At 40.1% G+C, this 27,711-nt stretch overlaps 1 protein-coding gene across 2 annotated transcripts in view; it reads left to right on the top strand.

The window, feature by feature from the left end:
- JADE1 (jade family PHD finger 1) overlaps nucleotides 1–27,711 on the top strand; it is a 164,990-nt gene that overhangs the window by 90,926 nt on the left and 46,353 nt on the right. The window lies entirely within an intron of this gene.

The following is a 27,711-nucleotide window of genomic DNA, read 5'->3' as shown; positions in this document are numbered from 1 at the left end:
ATATAGAGAAATGCTTTTAAATATAATGTCTTGCTTCATCTTCCTCCCTCCCCCACTTACAGTTAATTTCATTCATGTTCAGCTCATAGTGGAGGAAAGATATCTAATTTGACTGAAATAATGAAATTAAGTCATGTTGCCACATTTAAAACCTCATGTGGCCGAAGGAGTGTACAGTTGTAAGAGAGACTGGAGCACTGGAAAACTTTGTGTAGGCAAATGCAGCCCTATGGTACTCTTAAATTGAGCACACGTACTAAATTAATTTGATGGTTGGTATCGTTTTATCTTCCTGCCTGGTCAAATCCTAAAAGCTAAGCAAAATGTTATGTTCAGTACAAATGATTGCTGGGCTAGTGTGATTCTGTATGTGCTGTGCACCTCTGAAAATAACAGAACTTTTTTATTTAGGCACCAAAGTGGATTTCTTTTTTTCTAACTAAATGTTTAGAAATTAAGTGTCTGGCTTTGTTTCTGACACACTTTGGGAACAGTTTTACGCACAGACTTCTCTGGAGACTCCTCTTCCTCAGTTTTCCTATTATTAACATACAAATCACTACTTTTCTAAGTGAGAACGGAGCCAATTTTATGATCTCTCACCAGGTTCCTCCCAGTCTTCTCGCAGCTAGGGAAAACAAATGGGCCTTTTAGTGCGCCCTGAAAGTCAATAAACTAGAACTAGTTTGTAGGGGATGGGGGTGCAAGTTCCCGAACTGGGGGGCCAGAGCAGAGAGAGCACATCTGCCTTCTTTTAGTGGCATTCCTGCCCTAATGCTCAGCTGCTAGCAGTCTGGTACAAAGAAGTTGTTGTTTGTTGGTTTGGTTTTTATAGATGCATGCTTTTCCCAAACACTTTAATAATTTAATCAGCAAAAATAAGCACCTTGAATGCCATGGCCAGAAGAGGTCAAAAAAAGGATCTAACATGTATGTGATAAGAAATGGGATGCTGATGCTATCTCGCTTTGTAGGTGGCTTTTGAATTAGACACATAGTAGTTCATCTGGAAGGAAGAAGCTGTATCTGAGAGCTGCAAGTTGTAACCTCTGGTAATCAAATGGCAGAGAAAAAAGCTGATTAGGTTGTAGCTGTTAACCTCTTTCTGGTTTGGAGCAGAAATCCATTGGCTGCTTCGTTTCTATTCTGCAGATGCAAGTTTAAAATTCAATAGAACGTCACAGTTTTTTAGAGACAGTTATTTATTAAATTTCTGTGTACAAAGTTGTGAGGATTAAAGAGAAAAGGAAATAAATTTACAAAGATTTACTGTACGGCTGTTACTGGACAGGAGTGAAGAAAAAGGGGAAAAGAAGGGTTTTTTTGATTTTTGGCTTTGTTTTAGTCTTTTTCTCCCACCTTTCCCAGCAGAGGCTTCCCTACAGTGTGAAAATAAAGCAATATTCTTATAGCGTCAAAAAAGAAGGAGGGAGGAGAGAGAGAGAGGCACTCAAGTAGCTTAACAGTAAAGATCACGTCTAAAGCAAATGTATTTACTCTTAACAGGTGAGATGGATTAGGCAAGAGTAAGTTACTTTATTGCTTTACAAGCAAACAATGATAAGAACATACATCTGCTTTAAAACGGCATGATTTCTTTTCTAGTACTGAGACAGATTTGCTCTGGGCTGTGGTAGTTATCAGGTCTGGCCTTGAGGATGCTGCTAGCCGCAGGTTACACTGCGAGCATGAGAATGTGTTGGGGCAGGACAGGCTTGTCTTTAGTCAAACAGATGTCAGCTCACTTTGTAAAACAAGGCAGCTCCATTTTGTGTCTGGCTAAGGGTACCAAAAAGGTTCTGTCTCAACTGTGTTTTTTTCTTTCTTTGGTGAATAGTTTTGAGGTGTGTGTTTGGGTTTTTTTTTCCTTTTTAAAGGGAATTTTCTTCTATGCTTGCTTTCTAATAATGAAAGAAGCGATAGGTTTACAAGCTGTGGAGGTTTGGGGGCTCTTTCATTTGCTTTAAATTTGAGTAACAAAGATGTTACACCCATACCACATACACAAGGCTATTTGCATCATGTATTACATTAGCATATAGTTTTAGATGCCTTCTTGAGAGCTAAGACAAAAGGCCTTGGTTGCATCACACGTTTTTATGCTGAAGTATGTATGAAGATATTTTTTTCCTTCTATATAGGGTCTATATTTTCTCCAGAAAATTCATTAGAAATCCCGAGTTTGCAAGTACTGGGCTTTGCCTTTGCAGAAGAATAAAACAAAGGAAAAACCAACTGCAACACTAGCAATAATGTGATTTCAGGCTTTGCCTACTTGTGGTAGATGAACTACCTACTGCGAAATCCCAAGGGAAGCAGGCTGTTTCTGTAGGGTATTTAAGGACAGGGTTCACTGTACTCATTTGCTCATGGCTGACTATCTGGTTTGTTTTGTGATAAGACTAAAGACTCTCTGTAGACTAGAAACTGTCTCTCCTAGTGAATAAACAAAAGAAACCCGTTTCTGGCAGTCAAGACAGAGCCATAATGTTCCAGATGGCTCACAGTATTTGAAGTAACTCTAATATTAAATAGACACAGTGTTTCAAAAGCGAGAAGTGCCTTGTGGGGTTTTTTCTTCTCCTCACTCTTTCTCTCTTTCTTTCCTTTTTTTCTTTTTTTTTCACATTTCAAGAATATTTGACAAAGCCTGTTGTTGAAGAAAAAGAAAGAATTGCAAAAAATGTGGCACTTTTTACACCAAAAGTTTGGGAGGCTGCAAAATAAGCCAGACCTTATCTTTGTAAATGGTTTGGGCTTGTCTTAGGGTGTTTGTATGTAGTATCTTTTACAGTGTCACAGCTTTTCCTACATGGTGACTTAAACGTTTTTACAGAGGGAGCTTAATAGAAGTGCAGTATCTTAAGATATAAACTGCATTCTACCAGATAGAGTCTTCATAAGTATCAATCATGAATCTAAACTTTCCCTTTAAAGGAGTTATTCAAGAAGACAGACAAACAGATTAGGAACATGATGCAGATGAATGGGCAAGTACAATAGTAATGGTAAAGTCCCAAGCAATGTATTTGCAAAGATCTGTATAGATCCTAAGTTAGAAGTAGGAGTGGGTAAGCACATGGAGAGTCCAGGGGAGCCAAGAGGTTAATTTCATCAATTCTTTAATCTTCCTTTAAGATCCCTGGGACTTGCTTAGGTCAATGGAGAAGATGTATTATTTGAAGTGAGCTATTGGAAAAAAAGGTATTAGAACTACGGTCAATCTCTCCTTGGCTTTCAACAAAACTTTGAAAATACTGGTTTGAATGTAATTGTAGCTAAAGTAGATTCTATCAAAAATGAACTTATCTGATTTGAGTGAACACATGCCTAAATCCTGGACAAAATAATTAGGCAAGACTCACTTAGCATGTTTTGGCCTGTTCTTTGCTGGTTATCTAACTTATACTAGATCCCAATATGATGATGAGACTGGGCTACCAGGCCACAGCTACTCCTGGTTGACTGCATGAATACCATGATTTATTGACATACTGCCTAGTAGTAACAGTAGTTAAAGAAATTCCCTGTCAGACCAACATCAGTTGGAAATGACCTTGGGTGCAGTTACAGTATCTCAAGGACACTGGAATTTATTTGAGCTTTTCAGCTCTATTCAGAGAAAGAATTTTTGTGTGCTCTCATTAGCTGCTGAATTGCAACTGGCTGTTTTCATTTTCCAGAGGCTCCTAAATCCACAAGAAGATCAGCAGTGCTTTGCAATTAAAGGCTTTCTCAGCTGAACCATGCACAAGAGCTGTGGCCAATAGTGTGGTTTTGGGAGGATTTGTACTTGGCGGGGAAATTCTTTGGGGATGCCCCCTCTTTGCTCTTTTTTTAGAACCGTGTGCCCTTGGAAAGCTTTGGAGCACTTACATAAATGCGTATGTGGTGTGACTATGTAGGTCAGACATTGCATGTGACGCTTCCTAGTTTAACACCACAAAACTGAGGATGTAGGTTAGACTTCACCTTAGGATTTACTGTGATTTGATTATTATTTTGTGTAATGAAACTTGAAGACGCTTTTTTGTCCCCAAAAGGTGGAATAGTCTCAATTTGTGTCTGAAATATGTATAGCACAGGCAATGATTTTACAAGTTTACTTACACTGCCTAATATGTATTCTTCGGCCCTGACTAAGAGCAAGGTGAAAAACTAACACGCTCCACCCAACTCTCCCAAACAATTCAAGTGCTGTGGTCCAAAACCCTGCAATTTTTACAGGCATTTTTTTATTCTGAAAGCATGGGAACTGAATGGAGTGGATATCATATTTATCCAGTGACCAGTACAAAGGGAGTCTAATCCCTAATTTTAGCCTTCAGCTGCTTTTCAAAAGAAACCATGATTTTTACATCAGATCGTGTATCTATTTAATCCTTAGACTATGAGGTTATACTGGTATTTGGAGACCTGCGGTCATGGGAGAGGAGGGATGTTTGTTAGCGAGGCAATGGGTGCAGTTTGTGCAGTGGTGGACAAGAATGTTTGTAAATGTCAAGTACTGGTTCTCCAGTTATAAGTACAAGAAAATAATTACCAGTTTGTAAATAAAAAGATAAGAGAGAAAATACCTGGCCAAGTTTTAGAGCACTAATGGGAAGACTAAAGCTGTGTCTATATTAGCATCTGGATTTTAAATAAGAGTATGGTTTTGAAGTGAAGCCCTGATTGTCCCAGTTTACTGCATATTGATTCAGTTCTCAAAGTGGTCTAGGATCAACTAGATCCCTCTGGGAGAAAACAAAATTGAAAGTTCAGGTCCAAATATGCTCCAGTGTTTGTTAGAGTTCATTAGGTTCTACCTCTCAGTTTGGGTTTTGCCACCATGAGGTCATCTGGGAAGACCCAATAGACAAGGGTCGAGATAAGGATCTCAAATGCCAACAGCTCTCTCAGCACCCTGAGTTAGTTCTGGTGCTCTATAAGGGACTAAATGCCATGAACGCTTTCCTATTTGCTGCTCACTGCCAGCCCTCTGCTCTTTCTTGCAGTTCTGGTGCTCCTTCCTCATTCATCTGTACCTATTTAGATTTGAAATCCTTTTCCTCCTGCCCATCTTTCTCTTGCCATCTTCCCTTGCTGAACTCCTATTTATTTTTGTTTCCGCTTTCTAGAATGCCTTTTCTGCTTTGTTCACCACCACCTGCCAAGTTTATAGTTACCTGGTTTACCTCATAAAATTCAGAGACCTGCAACTTGGGGCTCCAGTGAACTGATGGGCTTTGAGTTGTGCAAGGGTTGGGATTTTAGTGCCATCAGATAATCCTACTGCCTGCCTGGAAGTCATTAATCCAATGATGGCTGCTGATAGAGGAGACTGGCAAGCAATGAGGAATTCAACCAGATAAGAAAGTGAAGGTAGAGTCCTTGGGAGTTCAGGAATAATATCCAGGCTTGGGAACACCAGAACAGATGTGCACTCTTTATGCGGACCTTGAAAGGATCCTTGCTTGGGAGCATGCCAGCAAGCTGGTGTCATGTCTGGACTCCAGCACCTCCTAGGACAGAAACACCATGTAGGAGAATCCAGAAGAGAGTGCCCGTTCTGGCGTTTACTCCAGGGTCCCTGTTCCCTGTAGAAGGCTCCTGCAGGGGCAGGCCAAGAAATACTTCTTCCCTGTTTCCAGCCAGCCCTGGCGTTGTCACCTCCTTGTGCCAATGCTCTGGATTCCAGCCCCACAAAGTGTGCTGCTTTTTCTGTTATGTCGCTCTGGGGCAGGGGGAGTCGGTGCCTGACCTTTCTGGTAGGCTTACAGCATCAGGCTCAGAGCCACAGCAAAACCGTGCACAATGCTGGTCTGACTGAGGCCATCATACCTTTACAACACTTCCTCCAGAGCCATCAGCTGCAGAAAAATTCCTCCATGAAACAGCTCTCTCAGAAATTACCTCTCCAGTCCCAACTCTGCGTGAGTGCCTAGCTGAGCCCCAGTATTGGGGAGCTGTCTTTAATGCATGCTGCGAAAGCACAGCTCTCCTAGGCTTCTGTGCTGAGAACCTACAATGCAGCCCCTTTCTCACACTAACTGCCATGGATTAGCCTGCTCGCAGGGCAGTAACTTTGTGGAGCCTGTCCCTGACCCACAAACACAAGAGTAAGTACCTTTTGGAGGTTTCTGTTTATCTAAAATACAAAGCAGTTACTGGCTGAGGTGCTGGCTGATTGCAGTAACCCCACTCTCCCCTGCATGTCTCAACAAGCAGAAGTTACTGTGTCACCCATCCTCAGTCAGCCCCTGAAGGGGAGCCGCAAGGATGCAGTCCTGCTGCTGTGACTTTCTGTAGTCATGCAAGTCCCTCTGCAGAAATGCTGTGCAGCACAGAGTCATCCCTCTCGTTTTAGGAAGCTGGGAGCTGTGTTGGTTCATAGTTTCAGCAAACAGCTTGCAGACAGGATCAGTTATAAGTCTCTTGGGGTGGGAAAGAGAGAAAGGGCTATTGTCGGCTATTGTGTGCTGTCATGCCATTACTCCAGACAGGATGTTGAGTTCATGTAGTACCATACTGTTATCGGTATGGGATGGAGATGTAGGCAGACTTGTGCATCAGCAGGAACACCGGAGAGGGCAGTCTACAGCGTTCTTCACAGCCCCTAGCATGTGAGTCTGCAGGGAATTGAGTAGATTCCCAGCACATGCTCGTAAGAGGCCCCTGCTGTCCTCAGATCACTTATCCGTTACTCTTGGACAACAGGAGATTTTCTGCCTCCTTCCTTTATGGCACAGGCTACAAAAAGGAGGGTGCAGGATGGGGCAGAAGTTCATGTCTCAATGAAAGAGGGAAAGAGGTTTTCTTGCTGAGAGGGTGTCATCCCTCCCACCCAAGCTGGCTCTGCCATCTGATTCCCTAACTTACTAATTTTTCCTCTGCTGTGCTAAGGCTGCTGCTTTAACAACTCTTATCAAGCTTTCCTTCACCTGTCCTTTCTCTTAGTAACTTAATGGTAGAAGGGGCATGGCTTTATGACTGTTGTGGGTTGACTCCAGCCAGCAGCTAAGCACCCACACAGCAGCTCACTTGGTCCCCCCTTCAGTGGGATGAGGGAGAGAATAGGAGACCAAAAGCAAAACAAATTGTGAGTCAAGATAAAGACAGTCTCATAAGTGACAGAAAGGGGGGGGGGGAACCCCAAGTGATGCAAGGGCAATCAATCACCTCTTCCCATCATCACACCAATGCCCAGTTAGCCTCTGAGCAACGGCTACCTTGGAAGACAAAACCTCCCAGTTTTTATTGCTGAGCATGACATTATATGGTATGGGCTATCCCTTTGGATTATTCAGGTCCCCTGTCCTGGCTTTGCCCCCTCCCAATTTCTTGCCTGCACCCAGTCTGCTTTCCAGTGCAGAGTGAGGAAAAAAAGGTTGCCTTGACACTGTGCAAGCACTGTTCAGCCATAGCCAAAACATTGCTGTGTTATCAACACTGTTTTAGGTGCAAATCTGAAACACAGCACCGTATGTCCTGCTCTGAAGAAAGTTAACTCCATCCCAGACAGACCCAGTACAAGAGTCCAGTGTCACAGCGGGTCTACAGCGTGTCCCATGGTGTAAATGGGCACCCAAATGCTGCAAATAATCCTCTCTCTTCTTGGTGTCTTGCTGCATCCATAAGTGATGTTAATGTGGTGCTGAAATATTTGTAAGAAATGAGAAGACAGTGCAGTGCTTCTCGGAGAGACCTGTAGTTTAGGTCGTGAAGCCCTGGACGATAACTTCCCTTCAGAAAGTTTTGAACAGTTTTGTGAAGATGTTTTGGCCCTAGGCCAGGCTCTGATCCAAAGTGACCCTCCTAAACCAAATACGATGGAGATATGAGGCGTTTCAGCACCAACCTCATAGACCTGCTGAACAGCTTGCTTTGGGCTAAGGTACTTCCTGATGTGAAATAACCTAAAAGCTAAGGTGCTTGCCCTCAGTCCTTTTAGCCATTTAATCTTTAACTCATTTTGTTTGCCAAGTGCGTCACCCTGTTTCTGTAGCTAAATACTCATAAAGGAATCCGTTATAACTCGTGAAAACTATGCCGGTTTTCATTAAAAACTTCTGTTATGCTTCGTGACAGTTTTCTTAATGAACCAACTGCACAGATGTTGGGATACCATTTACATTGGTATACATTACTTAAGGGTGGAGACCAGTCTTATTTTTCATTCTCAGGTTTGGTGTGGCAGGTATTGCTATAGTGTATTACATCCACCCTGACTTACCTGATCCAGTACTGGCCATCAGCTGTGCTCCCGAAGGTTGTAATCTTGTTAATGTTTTTAAGGTAACAGGATTTGGGCAGAGTCACTATTTGCATGGGAAATGCCCTTGGAAAAAATGCAAGTGCTGAAGGAAGGTTGTCTGAATTGCTAGATAGTGGTTTTCCTTGCTACTCGGTACTTCATCAGTGGTGTAGCTGGGAGGTGATTTCTAAGTTGGTATCTTTTAAATGTCAGACTTTTTTAAACTAGTTGTGGTAACGCGATACCATGGTGACATTTACCATCAGCAAGAAGCATTAGTCTGGGGATCCTAGCCTTCTCCAGCAGGCAAGAGGTGAACTTTGAAAACTTGCCTCTCCAGGAGGTGCCAGTGACACCACATACGCTGATACTCCGGTTGTGACACTGATCCATGTTAGGACAACATGAGCAAGCAATATATTCTGTAGCTATCAGTTTTCCTTTAGTCACATAAGCAAATTTAAACCCAAAATCCAGAGTTGACAAAATATTAAAAATGAAAAACAATGCCAGTAAATCCAACTGTCTTTCCATGTGGTACTGTAGCTTCTTAGGCAGCTCTGTGGGAGTGTGTCTGTCTCGCCCTGCTGAGATTGGAGGTGTGTGTGTGTGGGACTGAGAAATGATGTTTGCAGCTGAAAGTAAAAAAGCTGATATGGCTGTCTGTGCTGTCAGCCTTCAGAAATAAAACTGTGGGCGTGTCAGAGGACCGAGTACTGTAGAGAGAAATCTAAATAGAACTAATAACTCTGGAAAACCTAAAAGAAGGAAGTACATCTCTAGCGGCTGAAACGGAGCTGTCTGGAGAGATGCTAAAGGGAAATTTACCTATTTTAGACAGAACTGCCTTCCAAGAAAACGAAATTAATTTGAGCAATATGTAAGTAGTCAGAATTCCTGGAAGTAATGAAATAATGAGACTATTATATTTTTGTCCTGTGTCTAAATATCAATGACCAGTTATTAACAAATGACCCCCACATCTGTGCCTGTGATTTTTGCACATGCTCACTGACCCTTGCAGTGCAGGATTTTGCACACCTGATTGGGATTGTAAATATCTTATAGGATAATATGCTTTTTCTTCAATATTTTGCTTCGGGAGGTACAGCAGAAGTGAAACAAGCTCCATACCAAATAATACCACCTATAACCTACATACCAAAACTTCATATGGCTTTTTGGCCAGAATGTAAACATCCATGTGAATTGATGCCTCTTAATATACCCAGGTATGGAAATAGATTGGTATTGTCAGGTATAAAAATAAATTAGTATCAAAATTCATAGGTCTCGATGCCTATCAATTGGTATTGGTGTCTACTGATGACTACCATAACAATAAGCATCTATGTCTATCAAAAGATATTGATATTGATAGGTATCAATGCTTATCTAAATCAGTCTATCAATACCCACCTATCAATAGGTATTAAAAATTATAGATATTAAGGACTATTACTATTGAAAGGTATAAATATCGATAGGTATAGATGCCTGTTGATACTGAAATCAGCATCAAAATCAATAGGTATAGATGACTTGAAATCAGTAGCTCTTGAAATCAATAGGTATTGATGCCTATCAATGTCTACTGATGCCTATTGATTTCAAAATCAGTATGGAAATTGATAGGTGTCAATGCCTACCTTTTGCTACCTATTGATATCAGTAAGTATCAATGCCTAATGATATCAAAGTCAATATTGAAATTGATAGCTATCAATGCCTACCCATATCGAGACTGGTATTGACAGACATTGATATTAAAAGGTTTTGATACCTTTCAATAGGTACCATACTCTTTGAATGCCTATTGTTATCAGAATTGGTACTGAAATAGGTTTTGATGCATACTAATATTGAAATTTGGTTTCAAAATCAAGACGTACCGATAACTATACTTATTGGTAGGTATCAATGCTTTTTGATAGATATTGAAATCACTATTAAAAATTATAGGTATTAATGCCTATCAGTATTGAAAGGTGTTGATATTGATAGGTATTGATGCCTATTGATAGGTATTGATGCCTGTTGATGCCTCCTGATATCAAAAGGTAGTGATGCATATAGGTATCAATGCCTGTCAATATCAAAGTTTTGAAATCGATAGGCATCAATGCCTGTCAAGATCAAAGTTTTGAAATCGATAGGCATCAATGGGTAGCAATGCCAATGGATATTGAAATCAGTAAGGAGCAATGCCTATTGGTATCAAAATAGGTATCAAAATTGATAATATTGATATCTTTACTATGCCTAGAGACTTGCAGGTGGGAGTATATACAACCGATGTGTACCCGGTAATTATTTATTGGCTAGCACATTCATAGGAACAACATTCTGTTAGGCCAACTAGAAATGTGTGCACCACCCCTAGTGCAAACATCTGATGAGTCTCTGCTGGTCAGTCAGATGGAGAAGCATTGGCCTCTGCTGCTTCTTCGAATAAACTGTTCCTTGATCCTGCTGACTTTTGACTATTACTTCTTTGGCATTTTTATACCTTTTCATGGTAGTGTTTGTCTCTTGAATCCTTCAGTTACTGCTTCCGACTCAAAAATTTCACTTTACTCTTTGTTTTTACTTCTTACTACTTTTACTTCTTCTTATCTTGTATTGTTTTAGCTTGCTTACTCTCTCACAGCTCAACAATAATTTTTCCATAAAGCTGAACCACAGTCATACTTCTGTGCTTTGCAGAACTCAGTCTCAGACCACAGAAATCTGAACTCCTGGGCCATGGGTCTGTGTTCAATTTACAGGGAAGAGATGGCAATGGCTCAATATGTCAGAATTCCTGTTTAATTACACTGAGTTGTTATATCAAGTTTAGTGGGGATGAATGTTGAATGGTCAGACTTCCCAGGAGATGTCCCCCTCTTAGACGTAATGATGGATGAATTTACAACTTGAAGAACCCCTTAGTGCTTTAGTGATGGTGCACATATGAAACGAAGAGCAGAATCTGATTCGCATTCTTCTTGAGACAATCTAGACCCATATACAGATATGAAATTCACTTACTCTCCAGCATCTGTATTTTATTTCTGTATCTGAAAACATCTGTGTCCATATTGCTACAGACAACTGCTTTTCTTTCAAAGAAAAAATGTTTGAGAAGTGCAACTTTTTCTTCTAATTTTACTTTTCCTACCACAGTCCCAGTTAAGTTTCCTTAAAGTACCTTAATACTAAACAGACATCTTAATACTAAACAGACAACGTAACCTTTTTGCCCTTCCTAAATGGTTACTCCAAAGTCAGCAGGCTTTGTAATGTTCCTGAAAAGCTACTAGGTTATTAGATCAGGGAAAGCTTTTAAGAATAGAACCTTCATGGAAAACATGCTGTTTCTCTGTCCTTTTCTTCCATATTAAAGAGTTTCTGCCTCAAATATTTCTGCTGATCATCACAGGGTGCGCATATATGTTAATGTGTTAGTTCAGAGAGGGGACGTCCTGGTGACGTGAATGTTTCCACCCTCCTTCCTTGCCTCATGTTGGTATGTGTTGTCAAATTGTCTTGGAGAACACAAACTGAGTTCCTTTCAGATTAAACTAAAACAAAAGGCAGACTACAGGAGCATATTTAAAGTGCTTTAACTGCTGACGGTCATTCAGTGCAGAAGACTGGGGTAGAGCTAGTATAAAGCATTTCCCCTTCCCTCCAGAAACACCTGTGGCATGGGTTTTTGGTTTACAGCAACACCTATTTTGCTCTTCAGACTTGCTCTGATTGTGCTGCGCAACTTGCTAATTAAAGTGTAGCCACAATTATGCTGTATTTGCATCAACCTCAGAAAAAAAGTATTATAAGTGAGGTGCGAGTCCTAAAAATAGGCTTACATATTAGCATTTTGGTGCTGTTTCCAACAGAATAGCATTTTAATAAATGATAGCCTACAAGCTCAGTTTAAACCTTACCATCATTAATAAAGCCTACTGAAAAATACAGGTCATCAGCACAGTAGTTTGGTGTCTTAGTCTTTAAAGCAGATGCTTAATATTTAGCATCTGTTTAATCCTGTTGTTACCAGCTACATGTGACGGAAGTTTAGTAGGGAATTCTGTTGATGGTTACCAGAGTGAAATAGAATTCGGTTCTTTCATAGACATTCTCTGCTGAGTTAAAAGAGCAGTCGATCTTATTTTCATCACTAAAATAACTGGGAAGGACTCTTACCTGTGTTGAGAGAACACATTTCTGAAGTGCAGGAGAGCTATTTCTTAATGGTGATGACTTTAATGGAACTGTACTTGCAGACCTAAATTTCACTGGTTGGCATCGTAGAACTCCAGACGAAAGCTTTCCTGTTTAAAATCTTGTGCTGTTTGTTTTTACGTGGTGGCTTTCCTTCTAAACTGCAAGAATATAGATAGCATAACTCCTGCCACAGCTCAAACCATGGCATGGATGTTTTTAAAAAAAATTGCCATTGTGATTATTCTCTGAATGTTTGTTACTAAAGCCAATCAAACGAAACAAAAGTGATTCCTGCTGCTTTTTGTTTGATTCTGCAGATTGCCTTTACTATGGAGGTAGTCCTAAAGTATAAACCTCAATATTTACTGATAAATTAGTAAACTCCATTTACTTTCTGAATTCTCTTTAATTCTTACAAAGTGTACAATAATTGAGAAAATGCACTTAAACATCAGCTTTATGATGCAAAGAATAAGGCCACTTCTGCATTATTTGTATGAAGTGTTACAGAAGTCTTTTGTGACCATTTTTTTCTGTGTAGCTTTGTTAATTGAGATCAGTGTATGGCCTTCCCTACAGAAATGATTCCTGGGAGTGGAAGAAGAAAAGATCCAAGTGTCTCTGCATTGACTACTATGTATTAGGTACCCGGACTATTATAATTCAAAGATATTTGAATTAGGAGTACAATTTAACAAACATGCTAGAAGTAGTGGTCAGAAAAACACCCTAACCATTCTGCCAGTTAAACATGTAACGGCTCACCTGGCAGAAGAAGGAACTTTAAAGCTTGTCTGTGTAATATTATGAAAAGAAATCTGGATTTACAGGTCTTTTGCTAGCCACATTTGGAATGGAGAAAACAAGTATGCTAACTTAGAAGTGAGGAAAAGCTGATGTTTGGTGGGCCTTCTGTTTCAGAGAGGCAGCTCTGTGTAGAATAGGGATACTTCTTAGAGGACTTTAATCTTAGTCTTGCACACTTTTTAGACTATTTAGAGAATCAGGTAGGTATGTACATGGGTGTATTTAGTATATAAGACACTTTTAAAAGCTAAATATATAAACTGCTTGTGCTTCCTAAATTAGAGATTTGCGGGTATTATGTTGCACACAGAGTTAAGGATCAGTTTGCTTCACTAGCCATGTGCCCCCTGAAGAAATGAGCTGAAAATTGGAGTGTCCTGAGGCACAGATGTAGAAAAAGGCCTGTTTTGAGGAAGGTTAGTATTGGTTGATTCAGAACAGCAGGTGGACTAGGAAGTCTCATGAGTGTCCGACAGAGAGCTAGTGAGTGCTCTGGAAATGTATCAAAGATGCCAAAGAGAGAGAGAATACTTAAGCCTCTTCAAACCAAGCAAGCCTAGACACACGAAGACTAAATATGGAGGGCTGAAACCCAACAGCTTGATGAATGTCTAGACAGCAGTTTCAGACTGATGTGTTTATAACACCGAGCTGGCTGGAGAAGTCCAAATCTCATTCAGTCACAGGATACTTGCCCACTGTGAAAACCAGCAAGGCTTCCTGGCACAAAAATCGCTTCAGAAAGAGGGTGCTCTTGCTCAACTAACCATGCTGCCTTTAGTAACCAGGGGACCGCCAGTGTGATGCTTTTGCCTGGCCAACAGAGTCCAAGGGACTCCCGTCTCTCGCTGCTGTTGCAGCCGCTGGGAGGAACAGCTGCCAGGAATGGAAACAACATAAAGAATATCCATGAGGAACAGGAGAAGAGGAAATGAGGAGCATTAAAATGAAAGAAGAGACAGAAGACAGGTTCTCCTCAATTAATGGAAGAATTTTGATGAGGAAACTTTCTACTGACTGAAGCAGAGTAACCTTCAAGAGAACATGTAATTTGTGTTTTGGCAGCCAGATCTAGCCTGTGATTTCTGGTGAAGAGATACTTTGAAAAGTACTATTCACTTTGACCATGTAGATTATAAATATATTAGCAAAATATTGTTATGCTTTAGTTACCTATTCATAGGAAGGGATGGCTCATCAGATTTTGGGTTCAAGCTGGTGCATTTTCCAGGAAAATTTGTATAGCCAGCTCCTGCTTTGAAGTAAGAAACCAAATTGCAGACTTTTCTTAGACGGTTGGAGCTTGGTATATCTATCGAGCAGTTTTCTCCTGAAAACGTTGCTGTGGTCTGTATCAACAAAATTCTTTAGTTCATCTACTGTTTTTGCTGTTTATCAGAGGACTTTTTGTTCATTCAAGAAAGGTTTATTGTAATCATGGCATGGATTTGGACATGAAAGCAAAACCATTACAAATGTTTTGCTGTTCTGGTCATCAACTTCTGTTCTGTTTTCCTTTTAGTTGTGTAGGATTTAAGTTGTTTGATTCATTTGACCTTTAATTCAAAGGATGAAGGCTAGTATCAACAAGTATGGAAGAAGTGTTTTGACCTTGTATCATGGGGAAAATTTAACATTTCACAGAGTATTCCAAGAAGGTTCTAAAAATTATGTCCCCAAATTGGGGTAAAAAAGATGGGGAGAGGCATTAACCCTCAACTTTTTTGTATTTTATGTCTTTTTCCTTTCAGAACTGCTACTGTAATACTAGAACAGAAGAATTAGTCATTCCAAAGTCTCTCACCTAAAACAGTGAAGAATAAGGTTGCCTTTCCCTATAAAATGTAGCAGTCAGCAGTTCTTAGATGAAAAAAGAGAAAGGTGTCAGGAAATGAGGACATTCCAAACTCTGCACATCCACTAAGGGACACTTTGTGGTTTATCATTTACCACAAAATAGCTGTGGAATTGCCCTTTATGTATGCTCCCTTCTGGTTTGTGTGTCGTCGTGGTGGTGTTGTCTTTTGGTTTGGGTTTTTGTGGGGGTTTTTTGTTTTTGTATGAGAGAGGAAGACGTGACTCTTACAGTACGGGAAAAATGAATGCCAATAATCTTTTTTTCCAAAATCCAAATAGAGCTCCACCAGTTGTTTTTGTGAGATGATTTTGGATTATCAGGAAAAATCTGTGTTTTTTAAATTGACAAAAATGGGTATATATTTTAAATAAACTGACTGTGGTGATATTTCATATATAGGTTCTGTTATCTGTGTGACCAAAAATATATATGTACACACAATAGGGATAACACGGTACAAGGACTGAACATGTGTTAAGAAATAATATCAAAAGGAGAACTAACTCCTAAACATTTAAATTTAAATCATCAGTATCTTTCTTTGTTTTAAAAAAAGTAAATTGTTAATTGCCTGGGGCACATTAGCACCCAGTCTGACAAAAAAGCTTATGAAGTTGTCTAATTTTAGGGAGGTAGGATAATAGTCCAGTTGATGCCTCTGGACCTAAATGTGAGTAAAACAGTGTTTGTAGAGTTACTGAGTCTGCCTGGCAGGTAGTTTACTTTCTTCATAGCAGCCTGTGTGATATTGAAAATACTGGACAAATTTTTTTTTGGTGGTGGTTTTGCTTTGTTTTCAAGCAAAATAACATTCTGTTTTTTTAACCACTTGGGATCTGAGTGTTGATTTTTCTTTTGCATTATTTTATGCAAGAAAAGAGGACAATGAATTAGCAGAACAGCTTTATCCAAAAAGTTATTAACTATGAGCTTACAATTGCCTCTAACAACATTTTCTGTAAAGATAACAAATCAGTAAGTATTACAGTCATTAGTGTTAATCTGATACGTTAAATCAATTAAACTATTTAAATATAAGTTTTTATCAATCATACTTTTCTAGAAGACTTCACATATGAACTTTAGCATGAATTTGCAAATACCTATGTGTTTTATCGCTATCTGTGGGCTTCTTCTGGTCTCATCATTATGAAAAGCTGCACTGGGATGTTGATTGTGATCTAAAGATTCCCCAAAGTTTGGGTTGCCTGTTCACTCATGCACATGTTTATGAAGTTCTTCTTTTGGAGTTATCTTACTAATCTCAATGCAACAGAAGTCTCTCTTCATTCTCCTGTGCTAGTGAGACCACAGCTTTCATCCTTCCATGATCCTCTTTGCCACTAAAAGAAAAAGAAAACTGGGAGGACTTCTCTGAATAGAAAAGAAGTAAATTGCTGGTGACATAGCCATTGGTTGCTCTGGGAGTACTCGCGGCATCCTTCAGTTTAATTTGCTTAATATATGTAATTAATTAAGCAACTACAAAGTGATAGAAATGTATTTGTGGATTCAGTCTCTGTAAATTACCGATAAACAATTTGATACTGCAGGATGTTAGTGCTTTCTCTGTGGGACTAACGATCTCTAATGCCTCAGCAGTCGTTTGTGGAGCTCATCATGTTTACCTATTAAAATGAAGTTATTACATTTTGCTGTAGAAATCTCAGAATGCTCTTGCTACTCCCTGTATTTGGCTGTGAATTTCTGATCATGAATAGGACCTGTATGTTTAGCTGAATCCTGGTGGACAGGACCTAGTGTTATGGGTAGATACTCTTTTAGCTTTAGAGGGTGTTTATAGAGACATGGAGGATTCAGCTGAAGTATCAGCAGTTAATTCAGTGGTGCAGGGCATTCTGCAACCTGAAATTTAAGAGAATTACCCTTCTGGTTTTTTGTTTTGGGGTTTTTTGTTTGTTTTCATTTGGGTTTTTTGTGGTTTTTTGTTTGGTTTTTTTTTTTTTGAAGCCTCACCTACTTGATCTTTCTCAAGTCTTCTACACAGCAACTATATGAGACAATTTTTTAAGTGTGATGTGTTTTATGGGAGTCAAGGGATTAAGGTGTCCTCTTCAGAACTTGACTTATAAACATTTGGGTATGCAATATTCTCTGTAATGTCATTGGAAAACATAATGCTACTCAGGAGGACCAGTGACTTCAGCGTTAAAATAAGTACCTTCAACAAAGGCAGAGTGGTGTCCTAGAGGGTGGAGATCGTTTAAAATGTTTGGGCTGAATAGCTAGAACCTGTCTAGAGACAGCTTTAGTGTGCGCAGGTGCCGTGCCCACATTGTGCGCAGTTGGGGTAGCTACATATGCAGCTACTGAGTCTGCGTGCACAAATGATAATTTTTTCTATATGAAAACCTCTAGAACAAAATTCGGAGGCTAAACTGAAAGAATTTTCAAAATTTAGGCTCAAGACCAAGACTTCCTACTTTCCTATACAGTATTCTTGCTGTTTTTCTTCCCTCAAACTATTTAAAGGAAACTGATAATTTAGCTGGAGTCCAGGCACATGGTTATTAGTGTCATCTGTACCCAAGAGATAAGTGACGTAACCTTAGTGCAAAGAAAAAAAAAAAAAAATGCCACTTCACTTGTTTCTTGCAAGAGTTGTTTTTTTTTTTTCTTGAGGAAATTCATCTGGTTTGTTGTCACTGTCAAGCAGTGTAACATACTTATGAACTTAATCTCTTAGAAAATATATTATTTGTTTATTTTTGCAAGCTGTGGCCTACACATACAGGAGATTTTCCTGTATGTGGAACAAAATGATTTCTCAATAGGGAAGTGTAAGCTGAAGGTACTGGTATTATTAATAGAGGTTAAAAATACAAAAAAGTTAAGATATTTTAGTTGGTGTCCTATGTCTGTAGTATATCTAGCAGAAGTGTTACGCAAGTCTCAGACCTAAAATATTAGTGTTGTTTTAAAAAAAATGAGTCAAGCATTAAGAGTTTTTTTCCTGCAGTTTTAAAAAAGTGGTATAGTCAGAACAAAATTAGTAAGTACAAAGATATGAGAGAGAATGATTTATCCCAAAACTTGGGCTGAGATGTGTGTTCTCCATCCCTTTTATTAAAGTTGAGGCATTGTGCAACAGAGCACTTACAGGTCATGAAGCGGGATGAGAACAAGCAGACCCTTTGGCTCTGCAGCACTGTGTTGTGAAATCCAGCTTAGAGAAAGTAGAAGCATCTAACCAACAGGTAGCCCTAGACCATCGCTTCTGGCTTCACTGGTCTGAGACTGAAGCCATGACCTCGCTGTGCAGACCGAAGCAGTTCAGATCATGCCAAAAAAATAAGAGCTGCAGATCTTCAAGGAACGTTGCAATCGTGCAGGGAGGTATTAAGTTAAGACTATTCCAGAGCCAGAGAAATGAGCAAGAATTTGCTGAACTACGCTTTTAGCCTTGGACATCAAAGTCCTTTGAACCTAGTCTCAGTAACCTAGCACATTTTTCACTTTACTTGTGCTTAATGCTCTCAAACCTGGCCTAAATTTTCACAGGGTTAAATGTGTCTGGTTTTGTGCTATGAAGTGTTAACAGGGTTAGTGTAGCAAACACCTTGCTAAGTATGATTTCATTTGGTGCATGTGCTGGAAATGACATGCAGCTTTTAAACCCTCTGTCAACTAATTCCTCGTTTGATGTTCACATTGAGATGGTGGTCTTCAATCGTAGTACAATGTGTTGTGCTTGATACATCAGTTTATTAAAAAATATCATACGGTTTGAATGGCAATGGCTACATAGAATTCTTTGCAATTGTAAAATGCAAGCTCAGGAAAAATCCTAGCTCCATGGAAGTTAGCAGCAGAACCACTCATTCCCAGTGAAAAGAGAATTTCAACTCATGCTTTTGGTTTCAGTGGTTGCTGACAAACTGTAGGTACGTGGAAGGAATTTTTAAAGAAAGGCAAGCATCAGTGTCTTCCTCCCTCAGCTGGGCTCGGAGATCTCCTGACTTTGAGATGCTTGGAACACAAAGCATGCATCTGTGTATGTAGTAGAAAAGGACTTTGTGTGTACATTGTAGCTTGATTTTCTGGACTGCTATTTTTTCAGGGAAAAATGTAGAATTCAGGGTATTAGTGTATCTTTGGCAACTTTAAAAGGATTTAAAATATTTAACCAGCTGATGTTAACTGTATTCTGAAGGGTAACCAGCTTCCTCGGTTAATGGGGCTCCCTTGTTGGGGACAGTATGTGACGGATGTACACATTTTCAATACCTAATCATTCTGTTCACATGAAACAACAGGGCTTATGCAGTCGGTGATCTTGGTCCCTCATTATGTTGCCCGAGGTTTGGGACTTTTTTGCTGTCACTGATTTCCTTCACTGAAATTGAACTGCGAACAAGCAAACTAGGATGTCTGAGGTGTGTGTCAGGCACTACTGAGTGCACAATACTTGCAACATTTTATTAAGGCAGTCATGAAAGATGCTTAATTTCCTTAAAAAGAGCAGGATCCCAAAGAACCCACAGGAGCAGCTCTTTGAAAAGCATGACATAAAGATAAACATGTAAAGGTAGAAGCAAATCATTGCTCTAGGCTCCAGCGCCGGCATGTTGGGAGAGGAAAAATCCCTTTGCTCCGTCTGTGCATCTGTCCAGCCTATCAGTCAGTATGTGCTTTATTACAGATGTTACTGATCCAAAGCACTACACCAGAGTGCCAGTACAAGATGTACTCTGGCATGGGACTGTGTGCTACGCGGCTGGCGCTCTTTCAAGCTTTCCTGAACTTATCTTCTGTAAACTTTTTTTTCCCTTTGTGTGCCGTGGCTGAAGACTCTGCCTGGCTCCCTTAAGTAGTTGGGCCCTTTTCCAGAAGAGATCTGAGACACTGTGGGCTCACCTTTAGCTTTGGCCAAGGGCAGATATGCTGCCATGGTTGGCTGAATATTTGAGAAGCCGAGTAGGCTGGAACTGTGGTTTTGGCAGTTATGTAGGGATACCTGTGCTCACTGCAGGATGTGCCCGTTCCTCCTTTAGAGACACCCAATTACAGACAGTTGGCACTTTTACTTTGTCCCAGTACTCGCACTTATGTGTGAAGAAAGTAACCTGCCTCAGATTGTCAAAGAAACATAAATGTGCGATGGTTTAAAAGCATGTCCTGGATAAGAGAGAGAGATTCTTTTCTGACTTGTGCAATTTGAGGAGCAAACACAGATGTTTACCCTGTGCCAAAATCTGCCCACATAAGCAGATCAGACTTTTTTTTTTTTTTTTTAAATGTTGTTCTGGAAGGTCAGAGACTATTTTGTTTGCTGCAGGTTTTTTTGCTTAGTGAAGCAAAGTTCACAGGAGCCACAGTAATGATTTGATTTCCAAGTTTTCTTCGTTCTTCACTGTGTGTTTAGTTAAATATATCTGTGGCAGTATCAGCTTTGAGCAGTTGCAAAGAAGCTATAACTTCTAAATAAGCAATAAACTCCTTTGTCCATTTAAAAAAAAAAAGTAACTTCAGAATTACTGTTATAAATTGGTATGAAATTACTGGAGGGCTGTTTACATCCTGAGTGCTTGCATTATGTGCACTGAAAAGTTACTGTGCAGCTGTTTGAGGTTTTGCCTCTGAACATCTTCACGTGCAAAGACTCTGATACCTCCTGTAACTCTCATTGCTCTCCTAGACTCTGAAGCAGAAATTTGGGGTTAGACACAAATGCAGTGTTTAAGGATAGTTGGCCTTTTGTATTGTGTATGTTTCAAACAGCACTGAAGGATTAAGCTATTGTAATATGTTAGGGCTGAATCATGAGATTGAGTCTCTTCGCTTTGCCAGGGGCAGTTTTTATTTGTATCTCTTTACCATTATGTCTCAATGTCTTATTTGCAAAATAGATACTAATTCTCTACCTGATAAGGGTACTGTGGCTTTTCTTATGTTTGCGAATTTTTCTACTGGGTGTGTATTTCTGATAAGCTCTTAGCAAAGCGGAAGCATAACAGTGTGGTCTGTGTTGTTTTGGTTATGTATTAATGCCGCCGGCCAGATACAGAGACAGTCAGCTAGGGCTATTTGCTGCAAGGTTACGTGGCTCACTGATATATGGGATAAACTGCCCTGTTTATCCCAATACCCCCCTCCCCTTTGGGGGGGCGGGGGGAGAGATGGAGGAAGGGAGGTTAGAGAAAGGCTCGACTTCCCCCGTTGTGTAAAGGTTCTTTCGTGCTAGATATTCTGAGCCTCTTGCTCTGAATTCTGTTTGATAGTGTTGAACCTCTGAATATATGTAATAGTGAAATGGAAGTACACGAGGCAGCTTTTATTACATTTATGCTGATTAAGACTTTCTAAACTGGTTTTTGTGCTTACTTACGCAGTGAAACTTGCAGAAAAGCTCGGCAATCAATATTGCCACAAGAAAAAGACATTTTGGTTTTCTCAGACATTTTCCCTATGTGTTAAACACTGAATAACTTAATTTCTAAAACATATAATTGGTAAAGTAAAATAGCTGAAGTAAACAAGAGTTGCCTATTTGTTTGGCTAGCATTTTCTTTATTTAGAAGTGATGGCTTCTTTACACCCTTTTTGCCTTACATCTGTGTACTATTGAGCTAAAGTTACTAATATTTGAAGTAGGTTTCAGGACAACTGCATCTGAAATCAGTGGACCTCTAACTATTTAGGGAGAAAATTTTCCCTTTGTCAAAATTATGACTGACACATCCTCTAAGGGGGATTTCAAGCATGGAAACCGATTTCAAGGTGGTAACCTGAGGAGAGGGAGCTGTACCTATTGAGGATAAACAGAGTATCTCCTCTGCATTGTAACTTATGTCTAATTGTCCTAGGTCTGTTTTCTGCCATGAAGGGCGTATGATCTCTTGTGGCAGACCTCAGTTTCATGGTCTGGAAACCACTTTAAATTCAATGAACTGTGAGTCATCACATTTGGAAGAGGCTGTCCCGGGAGAGACCGCAAATAGAAGCAACTCTGGGGCAATTCCATAAAGTACCAAGTGGAACCCAAAAGGGCCACATGGAGAGTTACTTCCAAGATTTCTGCTCTTTCCAGAAATGTTACCCACAAGCTGCTCAGAGCAATGCAACAGCTGATTTTCTTTTTTTTAAGTTTAATCTTCTTCTGACTCCTAAGGATCCAGAGTTGAAGTTGCCACTTTTTTTTTTTTTTTTTAAAATTTTTTAAAAGTCATTTTGGCACTAGGTTGTTCCTGAAAATAGAAATTTATTTTTGTTGTAATTCCCCAATAAACTGGTACCACTACTCCACTTTTAGCAACCACTTATCAGGACGCACTCCACAATCAGAAAATCTGTAATCAGATTCTTTTGAAGTCTTCTACGAGTCTTGTCAAAACACCTTTCTTTCACTACATGATTTCTGCCTGCACAAACACAATTTAATACGGAAGTTCATTTAGATTAGCCAGTGTAAAGTTGCTTGATGAGCTGCCAGATAGGCACGTGTATATACTTCAACTGAGATTTGATCTGTTGCTGCTAAACTTTCACTTGCCTGAGGTTTTCACAATCCATTCTTCCTGTACTTAGGGCATTACCTTGGCTGCTAATTAGTTCTCTCATCATGTTCAAAATTGTGTTGTTTACCTTAAAGGTGATGCATCAGCTTCATCCCGCTTAACTTGCAGACCTACAAGTTAACGGCCTGCTTCTAGTTGTTCCCTTGAGGTTCTTGTTCTACTGGTTTCCTGTCAGCTTCTGCTTTTCAATTAGAGTAATTTGGAAACACTTGGTTTCAGTAGCTGTACTTCTAGATTTTGGAATTTAGTAAATTTTACCTATTGGGCATACCTGTTCCCACTTTACTTTCAGATGAATATGCAATGTCAGCAGTTGCATATCTGTGCGATGATTGTGCTTGATTTGCAAAAATACTTTAAGATACCTATGTGCAAAATGTCATGGAGGTATACTTTGTACGGTGTTATGTCCTATAGACCAGGCCAAAGGAGAGGATATAGTTTAATCATTAGAAACCTTGGACTGAGAGACATGACTTTAGGTTTCTATTCTTGGTTTTAATGCTGACTTAACATGTGACTTGTGCAAGTGGTTTAACCTTTGTATGCCCCTGCCTACCCACACATCGAATGAATATTATATTCTCTACTTCTCAAGTTTTGTCATTAAAAACACTACAGTAGTCCCTCAATTGCAAGCACCCTGTTTGATAGCATGTTAAATATGAAATTCAGCTCTAAAGATTAATTTTCATCCCTCTGCATCCTCATCCCTTAATGGCACAGCTCCTACTTTACTGGGGTACTGGGTCATACACCCAGTTAGTGACCTCTCATAGCAAACTACATTTCAGTAAAAAAAAAAAAAAGGAACTATAAACCAGAAGAATGAGGCTTGTGACCACAGGAGAAAGCGCATCTTTAGAGTATGGCCCGTGAATCTGCAAATCACTCCCACAAGCAGTGCTGGAAGCTGTAAACCTCAGCTTCAGAGTAAAAGGAAATAACACACTACCTGAGTTTAGTCTTTTTGACTTCCCTAATCCAGACACACCAAAATTCAGTGCTTGTAGATAAGGAGAAGGAAGAAAAAGCCAGAGCACTGATTAATTTTTTGTGTGCATATTTTTGTGAAGTGGTCAGGTGACATGTTGCTATAAATGATGTATTTGGATTAGACAAAACTGTGACAACTGTGTTCCTCTATGGTCAATACGTAAACTGTGTGAGCAAGTTTTATTTCTGCAGGAGTTAAATTTGTAAGTGGTATAGATTTACATATGCATGAGTCAAAATCTTTTTTTTTCCCTTGCTCATGTGAGTAGACCAACTAGAGACAAAATGGACCTCAACAGGATTTGGCCCAACTGTGCATCTGTCTTATCTCTCTGCAATACATACATCTCTCACAGGAGATGTGAAAAGCTCTCTGGAAGTTCTTACTCTTGAAGATTAAGTACAAGCTGAAGTTTTGACAGTATTGGTTTAGATCCGTACTGTGTTCTACCCCTCAAGTTTCTAATCTTCAAAATAAAGAAGGAGACAATGGAAGTAGAAGTTCTTAAAAACTGGAGCCAAAAGAACAAAAGAACAGTTTTGAGTTTTAAGTGATACTCGGGCTAAGTTTAACAGTGGGGAGAAACTCAACTTCATGAGCTCCACCTTCATGTGCAGAGACACTGCAAGAATTAGTGGAAAAGATTACAAGTATAAAAGGAGTATTATAGAATTTAAAAAAAAAAAAAAAAGGAAGAAAGAAAGAAGTAAATAAAAATATTTTATCAGACACAGCTGCAGCAGCATATTTCCAGGAAAGGCTGCAAAAAAAAGTGCTGAAAAGCCACATATTCTTTCCTTGGCTTTGTGCATCTGCTCAGCAATAACACTCAAGAGGGAGACATTAAGGAACTACATAAACGATCAAAAAATTTAAATAAAATTTAATATATGAATGACTATATCCAATGAAACAACTTGGAGAAGGGACCAGAAGTTCTGTGTATTAGTACAAAGCCTAACTCCAAGCCTGACATGCATTCTCTGAGCACTTCTGGAATGAGTGTTAATACTGATATAAAGATGACTGAGGCACAGAGTCTAATGGCATTATTTATTATAACAAAATGCCTGCTTTGCTGAGGGGGTAAATATCTATTAGAGATGAAGGCTGAAATTCTGACCCCACTGACGTCCATGGCAAAATTTCTACTGACTCTATCTCTGGCAGAATTTTACCCATCACCTTGAAATTTAGGCAGTGGAGGTAGTAGAAGACTACTGTGAGGTTGTCTCTCACTGTTTTGGTTGCTAATCTTTAGACTCAGACTGCGGTCAGATGTTTAATGCAGAATTAAGATAGATTTCTTTGTCCCGTATGGCTTGCTTTTACCATCCTCCTCTGTTTCGTTGTAGGCAGCCTGCCTGCTCTGGCACGTTGAGCCAGCAACTGAGCTTGTAGAGAAGTAAGTGAGGACCACTCTTAGGGTCCATGCCGGTGTCTGCTGCTGGTATTCTCAGGCAGGAGTCATGACGATGTCCTAAGCTGCTAAAGCTGATTCTGCAGCGAACAACTCATTGCTTTATTTAGATCATATGCAGATCCTTTTTTTTAGCACTGTTTTGTATTAATGATGTCAATGGCTTACTCTGGTATGCTCTATGATATTCTTTCCTGGTTGACCATAGCTACATTAGTATACAACTTCATACTTGTAGTGTTGAAGTAGTACAGGATGTAACCTTTTCTTTGTGTTTTCCATTAATTTCCAAAATTATTCTTCCAGCTACTAGCCCTTCAATTTTTCAATATTTCCTTTTAAAACATGTGAGTACATTATTCCAGAACAGTCTCAGAGCTACACTGCACACAGAGACAAAAGAGCATCTTCGTTTCAGTTGCGTTACCTTCCTCATAAAGACTGGACTAGCTGCTTTTACAGCGCAGAGGGGTCACATTTGTTTAGTTTTCTACAGTAATTTAGATAGTATTTTTAATCGCTACTTTCTGAAACACAGCCCACCATTCCGCAAACATTCATGTTCTGTTCCTACATATATGGCCTTGCATGGCTTCCAAGAGAAATGTTTCCTAAAATATAAGAAGTAACTTAAACTTGGCTGTATAGGCAAAGGAAAACTAATTATAGAAAAACAAAAATATTGCCTCAAATCCAAGGAGTTTGAGACAGGAAAGTTTCTATCATTCCTCTTTAGAAATTAGAGCGCATTCACATTTAAGGTTTTCTCAGAAGCCAGTTCTGAATTTTCTTGGAAGGAATTCAGAAAAGTGGGACAAACAGCATTTCCAGTGATTCTTCAATCTTTTACAATGGACAATATTTAAAAAAAAACAAAAACAAAATATCATCCAGTAGAGGTGCGTATCTCTGTGGAGTAAATGCCAACTGACAATAGCTTTGCTAATCTGGATTACTTTTTATGGAGTTACGAGAAAGTAGTCCGTGAGCTCCCAAGGGGTCTGCAGACCACCGAGTGAAAAAACCTCTGACCTAATCTATTCCGGTGTTTATAGCATAGCACAGCGGTGGGCACATGCTGTTTAGGTAATACAGATCAACAAAGTCTCCGGTCACTGACTCCTTTGGCAGTATTGAAAATTAGCGCTTGGGGTAGGTTCCTGGAAGCTCAGGGGTGAGATGATGGGTGTGTGAATGTAATTCTGGCAAGAAGTGGACTGTTTATCAGATAAAGTGATCTGGTGTGTTGCACAGATGATCACAAGTGCCTGATGGCTGTATCACGAATGGCAAAAAGCTAAGGCCCTGATCCCGAGAATAAGAATGACATCAGTGGCGCTACTTCTAATTAGACTGCTGATGTGTGCAAAGCTACTCCATCAGGTATCTTTATGGGTCTGAGTGCCAAGAAAAGCATGGGGAAATGTAGAGAATGTGTGTGTTTTCTTATTTTCATGTAGATGAAAACAAGGGGAATCAAAGTCTTAGGCTCTAAAATCTGAAGATGCTTCAGGCTGTTCTATGAATAAAACCACCACTGTCTTATTTTCACAGTGAAAAAACACCTTGGGGGGGAAGGATATTTTTGTAGTAAAGTACAACTTTTTACGATGCGTAGCAGTGTAAGTGCCGTTTCATTATTGGGTAGGTAGGTGGGTGAGATGGCAGGATAAATGACTGGGTTTGCATGGATGAGTAACGACCCAATTCCTCTGTTGAACTTAGGTGTGATTCTTTGGCAGACTAATATTGCTGTGGAGGCTGCATTAATTTGTATTTGCATACTATGGGGATCACTTTCCACAGATCGCCTTAATTCTGTGTCTGAGATTATGCTGAATCTTCCCCGTGGTGTTTATTACCTCCTACTGTATTTGCTCAGGAATTCTGCTCAAAAAGGGGAGTTCTCCTTTGCTCAGGGAGCACAGGTGCATGGCGTGAGGTAAAGCGGTTTCTGTGGAAAATAAAGAAATCCGCATTCAAACATACTTTTTTTTTTTTTTTGATAATGGGAAGTTTAGTATGTAATTTGGTGCCAACGTAAGATAATTTCGTTTCCTGGTAGAAGGACGTGAACTGAACCGCAGTATGTGTTAGCTCTTTCTAGTCTTTGGGAAGTATCAAAGTTAGGGAGCTGGAGGGATAACGCCGGGGGCTGAGACCAGGGAGCCTGCAGTTTTATTCTTGCCCTGGCAATTACGCGCCATGTATGTGGCCACAGCATTTAACTCTTAACGTGCCTCAGTTTCTCTGCCTGAAAAACAGCGAGTTACGCGTTATGCATAGGGAGCCTGTGCAGCACTGCAATTCCCGGTTGTGAAATCGGCTTAGATTTCTTGGAGAGAAGAGTTAAATCGTTGCAGGGCACCGCCAGCAGTGCCACAGGCGGGATCTGGGCGCAGACACGTCCCATTTCCCAGCTGCCAGCCTTGCAACGCTGCCTCCCATCTTCATTTCCGAGCCCGCCCGAACGCAAGCGAGGACGCGGGCGGGAGCCGGGCGGCCGCGCAGCCCCGGGCTCCGGCCAAGTCGGCGCAGCGGGGAGCGAGGAGCTCCCCGGAAAGCCGCCCGCCGCCGGGGGCGAGGGGGAGACGGCGGCGAGCCCCGACCCGGCAGGCGGGAGCCCCCCGCGCTGGCTGCGGGGCT

Source organism: Haliaeetus albicilla, chromosome 1 (assembly GCF_947461875.1).
Source record: "Haliaeetus albicilla chromosome 1, bHalAlb1.1, whole genome shotgun sequence".
NCBI lineage: Eukaryota > Metazoa > Chordata > Aves > Accipitriformes > Accipitridae > Haliaeetus > Haliaeetus albicilla.
This window is presented reverse-complemented; position numbering and strand designations above follow the sequence as displayed.